Source organism: Equus asinus, chromosome 6 (genome assembly GCF_041296235.1).
Source record: "Equus asinus isolate D_3611 breed Donkey chromosome 6, EquAss-T2T_v2, whole genome shotgun sequence".
Lineage (NCBI taxonomy): Eukaryota > Metazoa > Chordata > Mammalia > Perissodactyla > Equidae > Equus > Equus asinus.
In genome coordinates, this window is record NC_091795.1 from 92,677,373 (window position 1) to 92,695,742 (window position 18,370).

Genomic DNA, 18,370 nt, shown 5'->3' on the forward strand with positions numbered 1-18,370 from the left:
GAACAGAGAAGGAAGGGACTAAAGAGACTTCCGGATAGAGGGTCTCGTCAAGTTTACCCAAGTCAAATTTTAAAGGATGATTGAAAGTTTTCAGGTGATAAAGGACTAAAATTATTTAACAAGCAGAGGCAGGCCCTAAGAAAAGGCATAAAATAATGAGAAAGCATAGAAGGGTAAGACTGAAGACTCAGTATGTCTGGAATACAGGTTTTCAGTGGTGTGAGGGTGATGAATCAGGAGAATGAGGCAGATGAGGCGTCTTCGAGTACTTTGTCATGCTGAAGGAGTGTGGACTTTGTTCACGTGAGATGAGACTCAGCGTAGATGTCTCCGTTTGCTCAGGCTACCATGACAAAATACCACAGAATGCGTGCCTTAAACAACAGAACTTTATTTTCTCAAAGTTCTGGAGGCTAGGGGTCCGAGATCATCATGTCAGCAAAATTTGGTTTCTTCTGAGACCTGTCCCCTTAGGTTGCAGTTGGCCACCTTCTGGTTGTGTTCTCACGTGGTCTTTCCTCTGTATGTGCACATATCTGTATCCAAATTGCCTCTTTTTATGAGGATACCAGTCATATTAGATTAGGGTCCACCCTACTGGCATCATATTAATTACCTCTTTAAAGACCTTATCTCTAAATAGGGTGACATTCTGAGCTACGGGGGATTAAGACTTCAACATACGAATGGGGCTGGGGACACCATTCAGTCCATAACAAGAACATAGTGGCCAAAAGCAGGAACTCTGGAGACTGACTTTCTGGGTTCAGATCCTTGCTTTCTCACTTAGTAGCTGCATGACTTCGGACAAGTTATTTAAACTCTCAGTTGCTCGGTTTCCCCATTTGCAAAATAGTTTTCGTAAATTCCTCTTGGGTTGTTATGAATAAGAACTACGTTTGGCCTACTAATAAATAAAAGGAAAAACATTTGACAGAGAGGAACATAATCAAGGGTCACCCATGGGGCAGGATAAGGGATGGGAGGAAAATAGAAAGCTGGAGGCAGGGAGGCCAATAAAACAGACAGAATTTTATAAACCAGTTCATTATTTCAGAGAAAGGAGAGGAAAGAGTTTAATATGGGTAAAGATACTGGAGTGAACTGGGAGGGGAATGCACGTGTAAGTGGAGGGAGAGAAGCCCAGAGACATTCTGCATCTAAGGTGCTTGGGATTCACTCAAATGGAGAGTATAGCAAATAGTGACACATACAGATAAGAAGCGTGGGACAGAATTTGGGCCTTGAAATAATAGAACTGAGAGTCATAAGTGAAAAAGTGGTGGCTGTGCTCCTCAACTCTGGATGATAATAGCTAAGCTTCTATGTGACTTTGAGACTAGAACCATAATTTGCCAACAAGATCACCACAGAATTTAAGACCAACCCCCATATGCTTGCCAAGGCTGTCCTACGGGTCAGGGCCCTGCTTAAAAACAACACCAGGATTAAGGTCTTGGTGGCAGAGAGATTTGCCAGCCTTCGGTTTCCATGGAAGAGCGTCAGGAAAGAGAGGATGATACAGAGGACCCTGAAGTCCATCTTCCTCTCAGTATATCCTATTGTTCTCTGACTGGGTAAAATTCAGAGATCAAAGTATTCTTGAGCTAGTTCACTGTCTCCATCACTTGTGCGAACGTACCTTTGGGCAGGTAGTCAAGTACTTCTGAGCCGGTGTTCTCTTCTGAAAAATTACAATAAAATTACACTAGTCTTCTTCTGGTATCAGAGCAATGATATCTAATGTGACAGTGGTTTATAGTTCCCAAAAGTTTATACCTATGGAGTATTTTTGTCACATCACTGTTATTATTAAGCATTGACATAGCCTGGTCAGTGGCATTTCAATGTAAAGGGATCCCATGGACCCCAACTTTGTCTACAGTGTAGCCTCCGAAGAACACTACTACCAGGCGGATGCTCACATCAGCCAGCTGGTGACTAGAAAGTGACCGTGTGCAGAGAAAGCCACTTCATCACGAACCATGTGAGGAGTCATTTGAGAAAGATATTCTCTCACCCCCAGCATCCTGTGGTGAAGGATAACGTTCATTTCAGTATGATCCCATCATGGGACCCAGCAGCTGGGCAGGAAGTGGAGGCCAATCTTACAGATGGTTGACTCAGTCTCCAAACCATCCGCCGATGAGCACTAAGGCCCTGCCTCGTTAGTCAAGCAGGAAACATCCGAGGCAGCTGCAGAGAGGAAAGGGGCCTGGTTTAGCGAAAAGACCATCAAACTGAGACTCAGGAGACCCCGTGCCCCCATCCCAGCTCCACCACGAACGAATTACCTGGCTAAATGTGGAAAGCCATTCTTCTTCTCTGGGCTTCAGGTTACTTCTCTGCAAGATGAGGGATTTGAACTAGATTCTCTCTTAGGGAAAGGGGCGTGTCTTCTTAATCAACACCTGACATTTCCCAGTAGTCTCTGCATATTACCCATGATTCACGCACAATTGGCAGTCAGTGTCATCACCCTATTGCATAGATGGCATTGCTAATGCTCAGATAAACTTATTCCAGCTCTAACTGCCCTGTCTTCTCCATCTCTGCTACATTTCTACAGTCCCACTCAGGGCCAGCTCCGTGAGTGTCCAGCTTTAGATGGGCTCTGAGCTTGGTGTAACGCTGTACTATCAGACCTTGAAATTTTCAGTAATTTTTGATGAAGGGCCTCACATTTTCATTTTGCATTAGGTGCCACAAATAACACAGCTGGTCCTGCCCTGATTCTATGATCCTGGCAAATGAGCTTCTTGGTAGTAGGTGCTTGGAAGAACAGACAGAGGCGTCTTCCACAGTGCACAGTTCTCACTCCATGGAGCCACAGTGATATGGGTAAAATGAAAGTGACAGATGTGAGCTAATACTACTAATCTTGCCCTCCAGGGCAAGATACAGGATCAATAGTTATGGAAAAAGGAAAGCAATTCTCATGAAGGAAGACAAAAACTTCATTCAAATGATCACAATAAACATTAGGGTCTTAACTGCCTCCAGAGTCCTTCCAGTGTGAACGTCTGATGTGAAGTCCAGGGTTTGCATGTGGTACCCCACACCTCATACCAGCTCTCTGTCAGAGGCCCTTGCCTGCTTCTAGGCCAGTAGGGGACCTGGGAGCTGCGTCTGCTGAGAGCATCAGACTCAGCTGTCTGGGATTTCCAGCCAGCTTCATGCCTCCCAGGTTGAATGAGGCAGACCTGGAGCAGTGGCTCAGGAAATATACCAAGGAGAAGATGAGAGTGCCCCGAGGGAGAAGGAAATGAGAGTCCAGAGCCTCGAGTGAGAGAGCTAGGCTCTGCCACACGTCTCAGCAAATCATTTTCTCTCTCTTGTCCTTGTGTCTTCATCTGTGATTGACGAGGTTGGGCAGCAAAGGCAGTGTAGTTGAATAGATAGAATGTGGGGCACAGACTCAAGCAGTTCTGAGTTGCAGTCCTGGCTCCACTGCATCTGTAGCTGGGAGATTCTGGGCAAGTTACTTGGTTTCCTAATTAACACTTTAAAATAGGGTTGTAATGTCTCTTTCACAGAGTTGTTGTGTGACGTTCACAGAATAATGGGAAGATAATATGAGTGCCTAGGTCTTGCACAGACAGGAATTTAATCTTTAAAAATAGTTACTATCCTTAGAGGTTTTGAGGTTGCCCAGGGATCTCTGCCCTTGTGATCAAATGATGTTTGTTCTGATGCCCAAGAAATGGTCAGCAGAGGCATGAGACGGAGGGCTCCTCTAAGCAGCCTTGGGTCCAGTGTATATTTGGAGACATGGCAGTACAGTGGCCAGAGACATCCATGGGTCGTGGGAGCATCCAACTGCTAATAGGAAAAAGATGTCCCCAATCTTTCCAGCCCAGATTTTGTCCCCAGTGCTCACCCTCCAGTTGGCCAAGAGTGAGTAGGCCTGGATCACAGTGTTCTATACCTCACATGTCCAATCTGGGCTTCGTCTAGACAGACAGCTGGAGACTGGCAGCACAAGATGCCAAACACTCTGGGGAGGAGGAGGTGCCACAGCAAAAAATGTTCTCTTCTTGCCTCCGCTGACTGCTGGCTTCCAGAAGACAATCAGGAGTAACTGAGGGCTACTGTAGGAACCTGGGTCAAAATCTATAAACCAAGGGAGACTTCCGGTTATTGATGATTTCTCTGTCTTGTCCACCAACCTCCTACGTAGCAAACAGCTCTGCCTCAGCTGTGTCAGGTCAAATGGCCATGGCAACACTCATCCTAAGGGCTCCCAGAGCAGGGTCCTGCCCTTCTTAACTGAGCTTCTTCTATATACCAGTCCATTCATGTCTCAGGCATCAGGAACGTCTGCCATGCAGCTCCTGTTGCACTGTTGCCTGTCTACAGGCTCAATAGGCACAAAGAAGACTCTGTGACGTGGACTCTACATACCTAGCCCATCTAGTTCCTCTGCTTCCCACCTCGTGCTTCATACTTTGGCAACACCGTATTTCACTTAGGCTCCTTCCTCTTCCTAGGAAATGATGTTCCCATCTTCAGGGCATCCTCAGCTATCACCAGTTGGACAGAATCCTGGATTTTCCCCCAGGTTGGTCTAGGTGCTACTTCTCCACACCAACATGACTACCTGAGTGAATTTCCATTATGGTACTTGTTAAAATATGTCATAACTCTCAGTCTCCCTCCAGACTTGAGGACAGGGTATGGGTCTTATTCCTTGTAATCCCATTACTTAATGCAGAGTTGGATCTCAGTTTACCTACTTAAAGAAAAAAGTGAAACGAAACAAAACTTAAGTTGAATTCAGTCTACCTTGATTCATCCTCTTCTCCTGTAGTTCATTCTCCACAAAGTAGCCAAGTTAATCTTTCTATGACGCAAACCTAATTGTGTCACTTCCATGCTCAAAACCTTTCGAAAGCTTCACATAACTGTTAGGATAAACTGCCAAACCCTCTTCATGCCCTACAAAGTCCTACTAGATCTGACCTCTGCCTATTCTTCTCTCAAAAATCCTTGTCCATATTCTTGATTCCTGTATTGGTTTTATTTGCTGCGTAACAAACCACCCACTCTGAGTGGCTGAACATACAACCAGTTGTTAGTGTTCAAATGATTATGGTTTTACTCCACTGGTCTCCCCTGGACTTACTAGTGCATCTGCTGCCAGGTGTGGGTCAGGTGAGCAGCTCTGTTGATTTTGGCTGAGCTCACTTACATGTTAAGGAGCTGGCTTGCTGTAGGCTGGTCTAGGATGGCCTCAGAGGGGCAACTGGACTCTCCTCCATATGGTCCCTTGTTCTCTAGCTGGCTCACCTGCTTTTGTTTATATGTTAGAGCCAGAGTTCCAAGAGAAAGAGCAGAGAACACACTACTTCTTGAATCTTGGGCTCCTAATTGGCATGAGAACACTCCACCTCATTCTGTTGGCCAACGTGGGTCATAAGGCCAGTCCAGATTCAAAGAGTGGAGAAAGAGATTTCCATCTCTTCATGGAAAAAGCTGCAAAGTCACACTACAAAGGTTATTGACCCACGAAATCCATTTTTGCAATCAATCTACCAGAGTTCCATCCCTGATTTAACAATTGGAGGTGAGAATCAGGTATTTACATTTTTAGGAAGCGTTCCCGATGATGCTGCAAAGTCACTCAGGGATTGTCCTTTTAGAGCACTACTTGTCTTCAAGCCAAACCACCTTCTTTCTGTCACTGAAACATGTCCTGCTCTTTCCAGTGCTAGGGTGGTGACGTACACAGTGGTTCCTGCTGCCTGGCACTATTGCCCCCATGCTAGCCTACTGAATCCTGCTCATGCTCCAGGGCTCAACTTTCCTGAGTATTCAGACTAGATTTCACAACCACTGCCCTTTTTTCATTTCTATAACATCCTTCACTTTTTCTTCAAAATACTTTTCACAGTGGTAACTGTTTGATGTCTTCCATGATAAATGGTAAACACCATGAGGGCATTGGACATGTCTAAGTTGCTCATCACTGTGTCCACAGAATCTGTTAGGGTATGGCACCTAACAGAGACTCAATAAATATTTATATTTAAAAGAAAAATACAGCTTTGAGTCTTGTATTAGAATCACTGTCAACTAAGGTACCTCAGAAGACACTTCCAGAATTACTGCTTTGGATCAATGGAGTCAGTGATGTCTTCTAGGCAGAGGGAGGACAAGATTAGAGCAACCAGGGCTTTTGTAAGATGAGCTGCGGGGTGAATGTGTGGGTTCCTAAAGGAATTTGACAACCCCAAGCTGGGGGAGGAGTGCTCCACATGGAGGCTGCCAGAGGAAGAGTCCCAGGGCAGTAGAGCTTGAGGGATGTTACCTAGAGGGCTTAACCAATAAAAAAATCCAAATGATGAGCAAGCTGTGTCTCCATGGGCTGGGAATCAGAAAAGGAGGCAAACGAGTCAGAGGGAGGTAAGGGATGCAGCCCAGACGAGAGAACAGAGTCCCAGTGAGGCCTTCATAAATATGTATTGACTAAATGAACAATTGATGATATTAGCAGTCAGGAGGGTTGGGAGCAGATCAGGATCAGAAATTCAGGGAAAAACAAAAACAACGAGATAAAAACCAAGGTGTTAGAGGTGCCTTTTCTACGTGGGGTGTAAGGCTGGACCCGGGTGCCTGGAAGAGACCAGTCAGGAGGCAGCGGTGAGAATTAGGAGAGAACAGAGCAGGCAGGATTCAGATCCTCTCTTCTCAAACACGCCTCATCCTCCTGTGCCTCGGGACTCCACTAAGGGTGAAAGGACACGTCAGCCCCCCATCTGACACATGTGCATCAAAGGCCTCAGAGCCCTGTGTGGCCTGTTCTCTCCTGCACCCCATCTTCTGCCTGGTTGATCATGGTTCCACATGGAATCTGCTGCAAGTGATCAGAAAGAGGATTTCTGCCCTCACTGTGCTGTGAGGTAACTGCAGATGTCTGCTAGCACAGGCTCTTGTCACAGGGGAAGCTTTGGCATGTCCAGGGGGCTGGTGTGAAGAATCTTCCTTCCCAACCCCACTTGAGGCCTGATTTCTCTTAGCAACAATAAAGGAATAAAGGAGCAAATCCCTTCCAAAGTCCCTCAGTCCCCAAACCACAATGTGTACATCCAGAGAGCAAACAACTGCCAACATCTGTCCCCCACACCCCATTCTTCCTTCCAACCCTGTGACTTGAAAGATCAGGACACATTTGCTTTTTACCGTTCAATTATGAAGGGAAATCTTGGTTTTCTATCACACTCACTCAACTTGAATACTTTTCACATGTTTCTCCTTTTCAAGCTCTCTTTCATCTCCCAAAATAGCCACATCAATGATGCATATTTTCTTAAACAAGCTTGTGTCTGTTGGGTTTTCATTACCTGCCCAGAGGGCTGAGTCATGCAGGATTCACACATCATTATTCCCGCCACATCTCCAGGCGGGGTGCCCTCACCTTCTCCCCACGTTCAAGCCACCCTCCCTCGTCCGCCCTGACCCCACAGGCTTTCTCATCCTGCCCTGAAAAGCTGAGTCGTCAGAGGAACCGCAGAGCCGCATCCAGAGGCAGCGCTAAGTGATCGCTGATCTCCCCTGAGCAAAGAAATTGCCGCAGATGAGGAGGATTCTCTCTTAGCTTGCAGTCAGCTACCTTCATCTCCTGGCTTTGAGAGCAGGAAACATTCACAGGTCATGCCCCACCATCCTCATTTGAAAGACATTATTTTAACGGCTGGTATGTGAATTATCCACAGGATGTGTGGAACTGGGATGAGACATAACTGGACGTCTGATGCTGGCAGACAACATGTCACAACAAAATCTATTGCCAGAAAAAATGAAACAAAATGATAATTTCACCATCCAGCAGGACTTCTCCCATCAAATCTAAGGGACAAAGTAGCCTGAGATACCAGAAATACACAGTGAACCAGGAGGCAGTCAACCTGGCTCATCCACTCCAAGGTATAATTGGGCAGGGTGTTCTGACCTTCCTGGGCCTCAGGTCCCTCACTGGGAAAATGGGGACAATATTTACCCAGCTGAAATATGGTCTGGATCAGATGACATCATGCATATAAAGCATCGAGCACGGAGACTGCTCAATAAACATTAGCTGAATGTGAGTCTGGGTTGACATGGGGAATGGATGATGACAGGGTGAATGAGGCCATCCCGTGGGTGCCATGAAGCCTGCCTATAGTAGATGCTGCCAGAAGTTTAGGAAATGGGCCTGGCCTGAGAATTTCTGAAATTAAACTTTTAGTATCAGGAATGATGAAGCAGTTCAGTGCTTGAGTTCATTTGTGCCCCAGGAAGAAGAGCATAATAAGACTTGAGATGATGAGTGAATTAACAGTAAGTCTGGAAGGAATGAGAAGAACAGGCTTACTGTACAGGAAGCGCATTTGGGGAAGAGACATGCAGTTTGCTACAATTGTAGGAACTTAATAATTATAAGTGAGCACATGGTGGAGTAAATTAAATAAAAAACACTCGGCAAGGAGTTTTAGACACAGAGTGCCCTTGACATCAAACTCAGCTATAACAAGCGTGCCTGACATGTAAAAAGACACTGGACTGGGAAACAGGAGACCTGCGTTCCAGTTCTAAATTGCTACATTACCTGAAAATAGTCTATTTCTCCAGGATTTCATTTGCCTTCTTTGTAAATTGAGGGGTTGAAATGGGGGTCCTTACAGACCTTTTCCAGCGTGACTTTCTCTGATCCTTTGTGGGTCGTCCCAGGGAGGAGAAAGCTGACATCTCATGAGCTGGAAATCATTGCAGAATAACAGCTGTCAGGACCTTAATGTGAGGAAGCACATTCCGAATGCAGTCGGAGACCCGTTTAGGGAGCAGGATTGGACCCCTCAGGCAAGAAGGCTGCCATTCCCTCTGCTTGGAGCACACCTGCCCTCCCCAGCTGCCCCTGTGCACTTTTAATCCACCTCTTTTTCTGATCTCTTCTTAGATGTCCTTTCTCTGGGAAGGGCCCCTCTAAGTCTGGGTCAGCTGGCTTGCTCCCTGACTTGTTCCCATGATGCCCTCTACTGCTGTTCTCATCATACTTGTCATGTTGGATGATGGCTTCTTATCTCTGTGTATCCTCCCCTTACCTGTAAGTACAATGACACCAGAGACTGGGTCTATCTCAGGTCCCCCACCACCCAACACACAGTGCCTGGCACATATTCTGTCCTCAGTGTGTGTGTCTGTGTGTACATCTTAGTGTATGCCCATGTGTTAAATGAAGCCAAGACCTTGCTTCAAATCCTGGCTCTGCCACTTACCTGCACTCACTGACTGCCTCCTTCCCCATCTTTTCTGCCCTCCCCATTCCCACTGCCAATTCCCAAGTTAAGGTCCTCATAATAGTTTACCTAAATTGTTTCTAGAAAATTCCTTTAAATCTGCCCTGCCTGCTCCCAATGCTGCCCTTTGCTTGCCTTCAGGTAATTTTTGTTAAAATGTTGGTAAATGTTCTCTCTCATTAAGAAAAACCTTAGGATTTATATTAAAACTTTCAGCTCCCTAGTCTAGCTTTCAGGGCTGTTTACCATCTAATCTCAAACTACCTTTCCAGCGCTCCTCGCGTGAACTCTGACTCACCAGCATCAGACCGTCTGCCATTTCCTGAGTGCATCATCAGCTGTCACATCTCTGGGCGGTTAAGGCAGCTCCTCTTTCTGCCTCGGAAGGCCTTCCGACTCCCTCTTCCACCTGAAGAAATTCTCTGGGGTCACAGAGATCTTGTTCCTCCTCCTTCTCCGGTAATTACCACACTTTTATCATGGTGACATTAATGTCTGCTTTCTCCATTCAACTGCAACTTCCTCATGCAGTGACAAAATGTCTTTTCTCCTTTGTCTCTCCCGTGGTTCTGTGTGGAAGGCCTATGTGGCACTGCAGGGAAATCGGTCAATAAAAGTTCACGGGAGGAATGAGTCTCTGAACATAAGGGTCTAAGTGGTTAACTTCATTGTGAGGTGCTTTAGAATATATATTTTTTTTCCAATTAAGAAAATCCAGACATATTTACAATCCCAGATTGTAAATTCCGTATTGTGGAGGATTTACAAACCAACCGCAGCTTAGAAAGAGAGTTTCTTATGAACCCAACCTAAACTGAAAGCTTGAATACATACGTGAAATTACTTGAATGATTTTTCTCAACGTTGGCTGCCTGTTAGAATCTCCTGCAGAATTTTTCAACCCTTGATACCCAGGCTGCATTTTGCATTTGCAATTCTGATTACCCACTACCAAGTAAATCAAAGTCTCTAGTGGTGGAACCTGGGCATCAGTGTTTTTAATCTTCCCAGGAAATTAGAATGCACAGGCAATGTTGAAAACCAGTGCCTGAACAGAAGAGAAGAAAGTGAGGAACCAGCAGAGAAACGGGTTTGTGTGACTAAGGCAGGATGGAAGGAAAGAGCCCAGGCTGTCAGGTCAACTCACAGGCTCACAGGTCTTGGCTCTGAAAGTCCTGGTTCTAGATCAATGGCTCTCAACCCTGAATGCATATTGGAATCACCAGGGGATCTATTACAAAGTACCCGTTGTGGAGCCGGCCCTGATGTCCTAGTGGTTAAAGTTCGGTGCTCACCGTTTCTGTCTCCCGGGTTTGCTCCCTGATGGTGGAACCACACTATCCGTCTGTCAGTTGCTGTGCTGCTCACATAGAAGAACCAGAATGACTCACAACTAGAATATACAACTCTGTCCTGGGGCTTTGGGGAGGAAGAAAAAAAGAGGAAGATTGGCAACAGATGTTAGTCCAGGGCAAATCTTTCCCTCAAAAAAAAAACCCTTCTTGAAGTCAGAGCAAACCTAAAATATTAAAAAAGGAAAACAAAATCCTCGTGACCTGAGTCACCCCTCAAGCTAAACAGGAAAACAGCAAATTGCTTATTTTCCAAAAATATATGAATTATGGTAGTTAATTTTATGTGTCAACTTGGCTCAGCCACGGTACCCAGATATTTGGTCAGGCATCAATCTGGATGTTTCCGTGAAGATCTTTTTAGACGGTAATAACATTTAAATCAGCAGACTTTGAAGAAGGCAGATTAAACTCCATGCCGTGGGTGAGCTTCACCCAATCAGTTGAAGACCTTAAGAAAGAACAGACCGAGGTCAGTGGGAGAAGAGGGAATTCAGCCTCCAGGTTGTGTCTGGCCTCAAGCTGCAGCGTGAGCTCTTCCCCGGATCTCCAACCTGCCAGCCTACCCTGCCGATCTTGAACTTGCCCGTCTGCACATTCATGTGGCCATTTCCTTAAAATCAATCTCTCTCTCTCTCTCTCTCTCTTCTCTTTCTCTTTCTCGCTCTCCGTGTAGAACTTACTACATATAGATAATATATATAACATCACCATATGTGTGTATATATATACATGCAGGTACACACACACACACACACATATATACACACCCACACATCTCATTGGTTCTGTTTCTCTGGAGAACCCTGACTAATACACCAGTGCCTGAGGTCCTGATCCGTCTGGGTTGGAACCAAGGCATTGCTGTTTTTGGAAAGCTCCCCAAGTGATTCCACGTGCAGTCAGAGACAAGAACTACTGTTCTGTTTCTAAGTGACATCCCATTGCTAACTGGACTCGTGATTTTTCCATTTAAATACGTTTGTAATGAAAATTTCAGTATAAGACCTTCCTTCCTGTTACGGACTGATCTGTGTCCCACAAAAATTCATATGTTGAGGCTCTAACCACCAACGTGACTATATTTGGAGGTAGGGCCTTTAAAGAGGAAATTAACGTTATATGAGGTTTTGGGGTGAGGCCCCAACCCAATAGGACGGATGTCTTTATAAAAGGAAGAGACAGCAAGGATGCACATTCAGAGAGAAAAGGTCACGGGAGGACACAGTGAGATGATGGCTGCCAATTAACCAAGCAGGGAGGGCTCAGGAGAAACCAAACCTGCCCACACCTTGATCTTGGACTTCCAGCCACCAGAACTGTTAGAAATAAATTTCTATTATTTAAACGACCCAGACCATGGTATTTGTTATGGCAGCCTGAGCAGACTAATACATTTCCCATGTAAGTGGCATCTACAGATTTGCTCAGAGAAGACAGCTTTCTAGTGTTTTCATGAGGTTGTTCAGACTGAAACTGAACTTAGCCACTTGGCTTCTCTCCACATGCCTATTCCTCAAAAAGAAGTTAAGCTGGACAAGTTTTCTGGGGCTGGGGGTTTTATTGGGTGTGTCGGAATAAAGCTAGCCCCATCTGACACTGACGAAGAGGAGTGAGAGTGGTGAGAGGCCACCATTTCATGGGAGTCGGCTCCAGCTTACCTGGTCACCATTATATTTGTCGCCCGTTTGCCCCAGACGGCTGGACCCCACGGGCCACTCTTTGAGGAACAGGCTCTGTATGTCACACTTCTGTGCCGAGAAGCCCAATTAGGAAACACTTAGCCTCGGCATTTTCCATCTTATCCCCTGTTCCATTAACAGCATCCTCTTGACTTTGGAGGGCAGACCACTCTGTTACTCAATCCACTCCAGAGCACTTCATAAACCTTATTTCAGGGCGTTGGACAGTGTGATGCAATAAAAAGAACAAGGCTTTGCAATCACATTGACCTGCTGCCAAACTCTATCCCTCTCCTTTAGGAGGTGTAAGAAGTTAGGGCAACTTTTCTGAGTCTTGGTTTACTCATCTGCAAAATGAATATGAAAGTAACTTTTGCATAGCTGATGTGAGGGTTCACTGAGAACTTAATAAAGAGCATAGAACGGTGTCCACACTTTGCAGCTCTCTAATATTTCCCTTTTTTTTCTGTGATCTCTTGAATCAATGCATTGATTATGATTTGTTTTAACTTTTAATTTAATGTTGAGCTGGCTAACATTGAGAGACGGCTAGTGTATTGGAGCTGAAATATTCTTTGGGTCTCACAGTCCAACTTCTTCACTGTACGGGGAAACCATTTGGCCAAGGCTGCGTAGCAAGTTGTGCTCAAACTGGAACAAGAGCTCAGTCTTCCTGACTTCAGCTCATCATTCTTTCTCGAGACCCTCGTGTCTGACACAGCAAGCAGGCACTGAATTTTCCTGGAGGCAGGATCACCACGTTGGCTTCATTCCTTCCTGGACAATGTCTGGTTCACCCCTTGGATTCTCAGCTCCACCCTGCCTCAACCGTCAACATTTCTAATGCAGACTCCTGAGTTGCCCGCGCTCGTCCCTACTTACATGCATCTATTAAGTTTGCTTCCACAGTCCCAGGGATCAAAAGGTACCCTGTGAGGTTAATGCCCCTAAATACCAGGGGCCATGCCTTCCTGTCTTCAGAGGCCTTCATTTACACAAGATTGGATTTCGTGACCTTGAGTGAATCCAGTAGAAAGCAGCTCACCATACGATACATGAAGAAGGACATTGTGTTAAACAACAGGTTGAACTTGGAGAAAACTCTTTCCATATTTTAATATTTACCCACAGCTCAAAACATTGGGGTAACATATAAGAACTCCAAGATCTGGTTCTAGCCCTTTCCAGCATCATCTCTGCTGTTCCTTCCACTGCTTTCCCCGAACTTCCAACATGTCTACTGACATACTTGGCCAGAGACAGCTTTGCTCCTGCAAACTCCACTTCCTTGTACACGCTTTCTCTTTGTCTGGAATGCCTTTCACATGTTTTCTACCTGGAAAACATTCACTCATTGTCTTTGTCCATTTGGGCCGGATAACAAAATATCACAGACTAGATAAGTTATAATCAACAGAAATTTATTTTTCACAGTATTGGAGGCTGAAAAGTGCAAGATCAAGGCACCAGCAGATTTGGTGCAGTGGTTGCTAAGGGTCCCCCTTTTGGTTGGTAGATGGCACCTTTTGATTGTGTCCTCACATAGAGGGAGGGGCTACGGAGCCCTCTGGAGCCTCATTTATAGGGCACTAATCTCATTCCTGAGGGTTCCACCCCCATGACTTAAGCACCTCGCAAAGGTCCCACCTACTAATACCATCACCTCTGAGGGTTAGTATTCAACATATGAATTTGGGGGTGACACCCTCAGACCATAACATTCATCTAGCAGAACCTACTTAGCATATCACCTCTTCGAGAGAGGCCTTCTGACTCTCTACATTTCTCTTCTGTGCTAACTCTGTACTTTGTGATTATCATTAAATATCATACTTGTCTCACAAAAGTATAATTTTGGCTCTTTGCACTGGTTGATATTCTCCAAAGTCTGTGGGAAATCATCGTAGGAGATAAAGTGTGGTGTGGTTAACGATCATTAAAAATTTGAGAAAGTCGCGTTAAAGTTAGCTAATTACTATACAAGGGGACTTCTCAAAGTCTTTAATACGGTAACCATATATCGTGTATCTTCTTGAAGAATGATAGAGAATTTGACATTTCCTAACACTTTTAGACCTGCCACACTGTTTGTTTTTTGTTTTTTGTGTTTTTTTTTTTGAGGAAGATTAACCCTGAGCTAACTTCTGCCAATCCTCCTCTTTTTGCTGAGGAAGACTGGCCATGAGCTAACATCCGTGCCCATCATCCTCTGCTTTATACGTGGGATGCCTACCACAGCATGGCTTCTGCCAAACAGTGCCATGTCCGCACCGGGGATCCGAACCAGCGAACCCCGGGCCGCCTAGAAGCGGAACGTGAGAACTTAACCGCTGGGCCACTGGGCCGGCCCCTGTCACACTGTTTTAATGGCTCGTCTCCAGGGACTAATGTTCTGTGAACATGCTCAGGGGAATTTCACACTGACCTATTAGTCCTCTGAGGGGAGAGACTGAGTCAAAGGTATTGACCTCTTCCCAGGGCCCAGCATTGAGTGGGGAGCTGAGTAGAAATTCAGTGAACATATATATATCGAGGTGAATGAAGAAATGGATTACATTAGATCGCTAATTCTCCACTCCAAGGCCAAGGGGAGAATCTGGAAGTGGGTAGCAGAGCAAGGAGAGCGCTTCCCTCTTTCCAAGAATTGACTAATTCTCCTCAGTAACAGGCAAGATGCTCAAGCAGCAGTTTCTCTCTGCTGCCGCCCCCTCACGCTGACTCACAGCAGGTTCCCAGTGCCTCCCCCAGGAGAAAAAGAATGTGACATGTTTTGGCTGGAACTCGATGGCCAAGAATCTTGCCACCTGCCATAATTTTGGGGGGAGAGTCATTAATTTGACAATAGCCCTTGTTTTTTGTCCTCGCCCAGACTGCCTGGAGTGGGAAGAACCTGGCCCCAGCAGAAGGAAGTGGGGCTTTCGCAAATAGTTTACAGCACGGATCCTGTTCTCAACCTGGCAACTTGCACATCGCTGTCTCTCAAAGTAACCAAAGCAGATACGCTAAGAGACTCCAGCGTTTTCGAATTGTGCTCTTGGCTCAGAGGACCGGTTGGAAACCCTTGAACATATCTCCAGGGTTAGGACTGGCAAACATCCCTCTCAGAAGATGCTGAGTTCTCTGTTTCATTTGGCCAGGCTGCTGGGCAGACCCGCTAAAGGGGGAGCTGCTAGGGATAGAAGAGTCTAGTGGCTCTGGGTTTTGGCAAAATCTCTGGAAGGATTTCTTAAATATTCTGGTTTCGGCAGAGGCCAAATTATCCTCTTGAAGTATGCGCTCCCTTAGTATCAAAACTTGTGTGCATTGCATGGGCAATGCAGTCCATATGTTTCCAGGCTATTTATCCTTATGTATTCAAATACCATCTTATAAGAGAAGTTTGATTTCAGGAAAAAATTTTGAGCCTTCTATAAGCCCCCTTTCCTTGAGTCAAAAATCAGTATTTTTTTGTTAATTCCCCCAAATCTCCTCTGCAGAGGACTCAGGTTTGATTCCCTTAGCCCTGGCATTTCCAGAACAAATGTTCTAAATGTTCTAAACTCAGCTGCATTCTAAACTCTTCATCCTTCTTACTATCCGTATTCATCATCATAAACTGTAGCCACATAGTCACCAGGAGCAAAAGAAACCAAGTGGGTGTTGAAATGATGCTGGTGCTGGAGTAACATTATCGAGGTCAATGTTCTGTTTAGTTTACCCCTGGTTCAGAAAAATATCATTTCACTGTTTATTTTTAGACTTCTTCATAAAAATGGCATTGCTCCTCGAATGCAAACTAACTAAATCTGTATTTAGAATTGTTATTACATTAAATGTTTCAGATTTATGATTTCATGCATTTCAATAATCAGCATTTACCACCATGACCTCCCATGTGCCAGTCACTGGGAAAGTCACAGGGCCATGAGATACGGCCACCGGTGTGACAAGGCACAATCAAGTTGTGAACTTTCTACTAAGTAGTCAGAAATGCATGACCAGTGATGGAGAGAAAGATCAGATCTGATCCAGATCGATTTACAGAGAGCAAGAATGTTGACCGGCTGCTAACAATCGACTGGCTTCTTAAAAGTGAAACCCAGCAGAGATAAGCAGACCTATCGCAGGCTCAGAAAGCACGTGTGCAGGACAGTCAGATTCTTTTAAATCAGATCGGTTAGGAGTTAGCCAAGGGCCTGAGCTCTAGAATCCAGTGAACCTGAGTTCGAATCCTAAAGTAACCGTTTGCCAACTGTGTGACCGTCTATAGGGTGTAACACTCCTCTAAGCTTCAGGTTCTGATCTGTCTAATGAGAATAAAGAAACTTAGAGGATAATAGTGAGGTTTAAGTGAAATAATGTACGTGTTGTGATTTTTTTTTAAAAAAAAGGTAATTCTCAGAATAATGCCTGGACAAAAATAGCTGTATATTGAAAAAAAAATAGAATGTCTAATTTTGGAGTCAAATCACTACTACAAAAAATGACTTACACTTTATGTTCCCCATGAGGAAAGGGATTAACTTTCTTTAATCATGGAAGTCCTAAGCAGTTTGTAGGCAGTTGAAATTTTGGAGTGTGAGGAAAGGTGAAAGGTTAAAGGTTATCCAGGAAGATCCCCATCCCTTCTTTGCACACATGGAGAAACCATCCAAAGAAGAGAAGGGGCTTGTGCAGAACCACAGAGCAAGTGAGAGAGAACCAGGCCTAGAACCCAGGTCCCCTGGCTCTGAGGCGAGAGTTCCTTCAGGGCGATAAGCTACATTCACCACAATCTCCTTCACCTGCTTCATCTCCAGATACCAACCATGGCCATTGTTTTTCAGAGTGCTGACCAGAGGTCCTCCAGAGCCTGTTGATCAAGTAAGTTCTACTAGTGAAGTTCCTTAAAAACAACGGAGCTGTGAGCAGGCGTAGACATCAGCCTTTTCCTACACCTTCCCCATTAAGTCAAAAGAATTAGATAATTCATTCCGTGGTAGCTTTATCCACAAGGATTAGTTCTTACTCGGTTATTCAGAAAACAAATAACAATAAATCCTCTGGGAGGCCTATTGAAGAAGTGCCACTGCGTTCTCTTCAGCAAGACTGAGTTTCCCAAATCAGGGTGGTGTCCCTCTTGGACTTGGTGGTGGTATACGAGGGTTTATGCAAAGCCAAGCACCAACAGGGTACCTCTGCAGGGAGGGCCGATTCTATTGGAAATCTGAGGGAAAACATTGTTTTCTAAAAAACAAAAAAAAAAGGGGGACTGATATAGAGTAAAACCTGATATTGCTTAAATTAAAATGAAACGTGGAAATTACAATTGTGTTTTTAAGTGATAGCTAACATTTATCGAGCCCGTACAGACAGGAACCCTGCTAAGCACTTAACATATATTAACTCATTTAGCGCTCACAGCAACCGTAAGTGGAAGATAAAATCATCGAAACAGATAAGAATATCAACCGAGAGAGGCAAAGGACACTGCCCAGGCCACATAGCTCCTAAATGTGTCAGGAGCCAAACACAAGGCCGCCCACCTCCGGAGCCCATGGATTTACCGACTGTGTTACGCTGCCTCTCACACTGATATTTACTGCGCAGGGCAGTTCTAGCCATGTCGCCATGAAGCAAGGGAGTCTTCCTTCCCTCTCGCCTGTTGCCCTTGAGTACACAGTGGAAAATTTTGAGCAGCCTTGGATTCTAGCTTCCCCCGTGGCTGGTGGTGGTTATATAACATGCACATCAGTAAAAAAGCTGAATTGCAAATAGTCTACTAACCTGGAAGGAATGTCTGAATGACTCCCACACCACACTGGTGTAAATTCAGTTGGGAGAGCTCTGTGGGTTTGCTGTGATTTTATTGAAATAAAGGGTTTGGCTATCATAGTTAGTAACTTGAGCACGTCTTTTGATCCATGTAGAAATGGCTCAGCTAAATGACATTTACATGTTATTCTTAACTGCCTGTGGAATCAGATAATGCTTTCCCCAGAAGGATGTCGGCAGGCTCTATAATCTGTGAAGGAAGAGCATCCGGGAAGGAACACGGTGTCGTGTGTGCCTGGGGGAAAGATTCCTGGGTTGATGACTCATC

At 45.1% G+C, this 18,370-nt stretch overlaps 1 long non-coding RNA gene across 1 annotated transcript; it reads right to left on the reverse strand.

Moving 5' to 3' along the window:
• Positions 1-378: 378 nt before the first annotated feature.
• Positions 379-9,713, reverse strand: LOC106835649 (uncharacterized). Its single transcript, XR_001399168.3, has 5 exons — positions 9,574-9,713; positions 8,588-8,735; positions 2,295-4,113; positions 2,021-2,196; positions 379-1,684 (listed from the first exon to the last, which is right to left on the reverse strand). It is a non-coding gene; the product is annotated as an uncharacterized lncRNA (long non-coding RNA).
• Between the last annotated feature and the right edge of the window lie 8,657 nt (positions 9,714-18,370).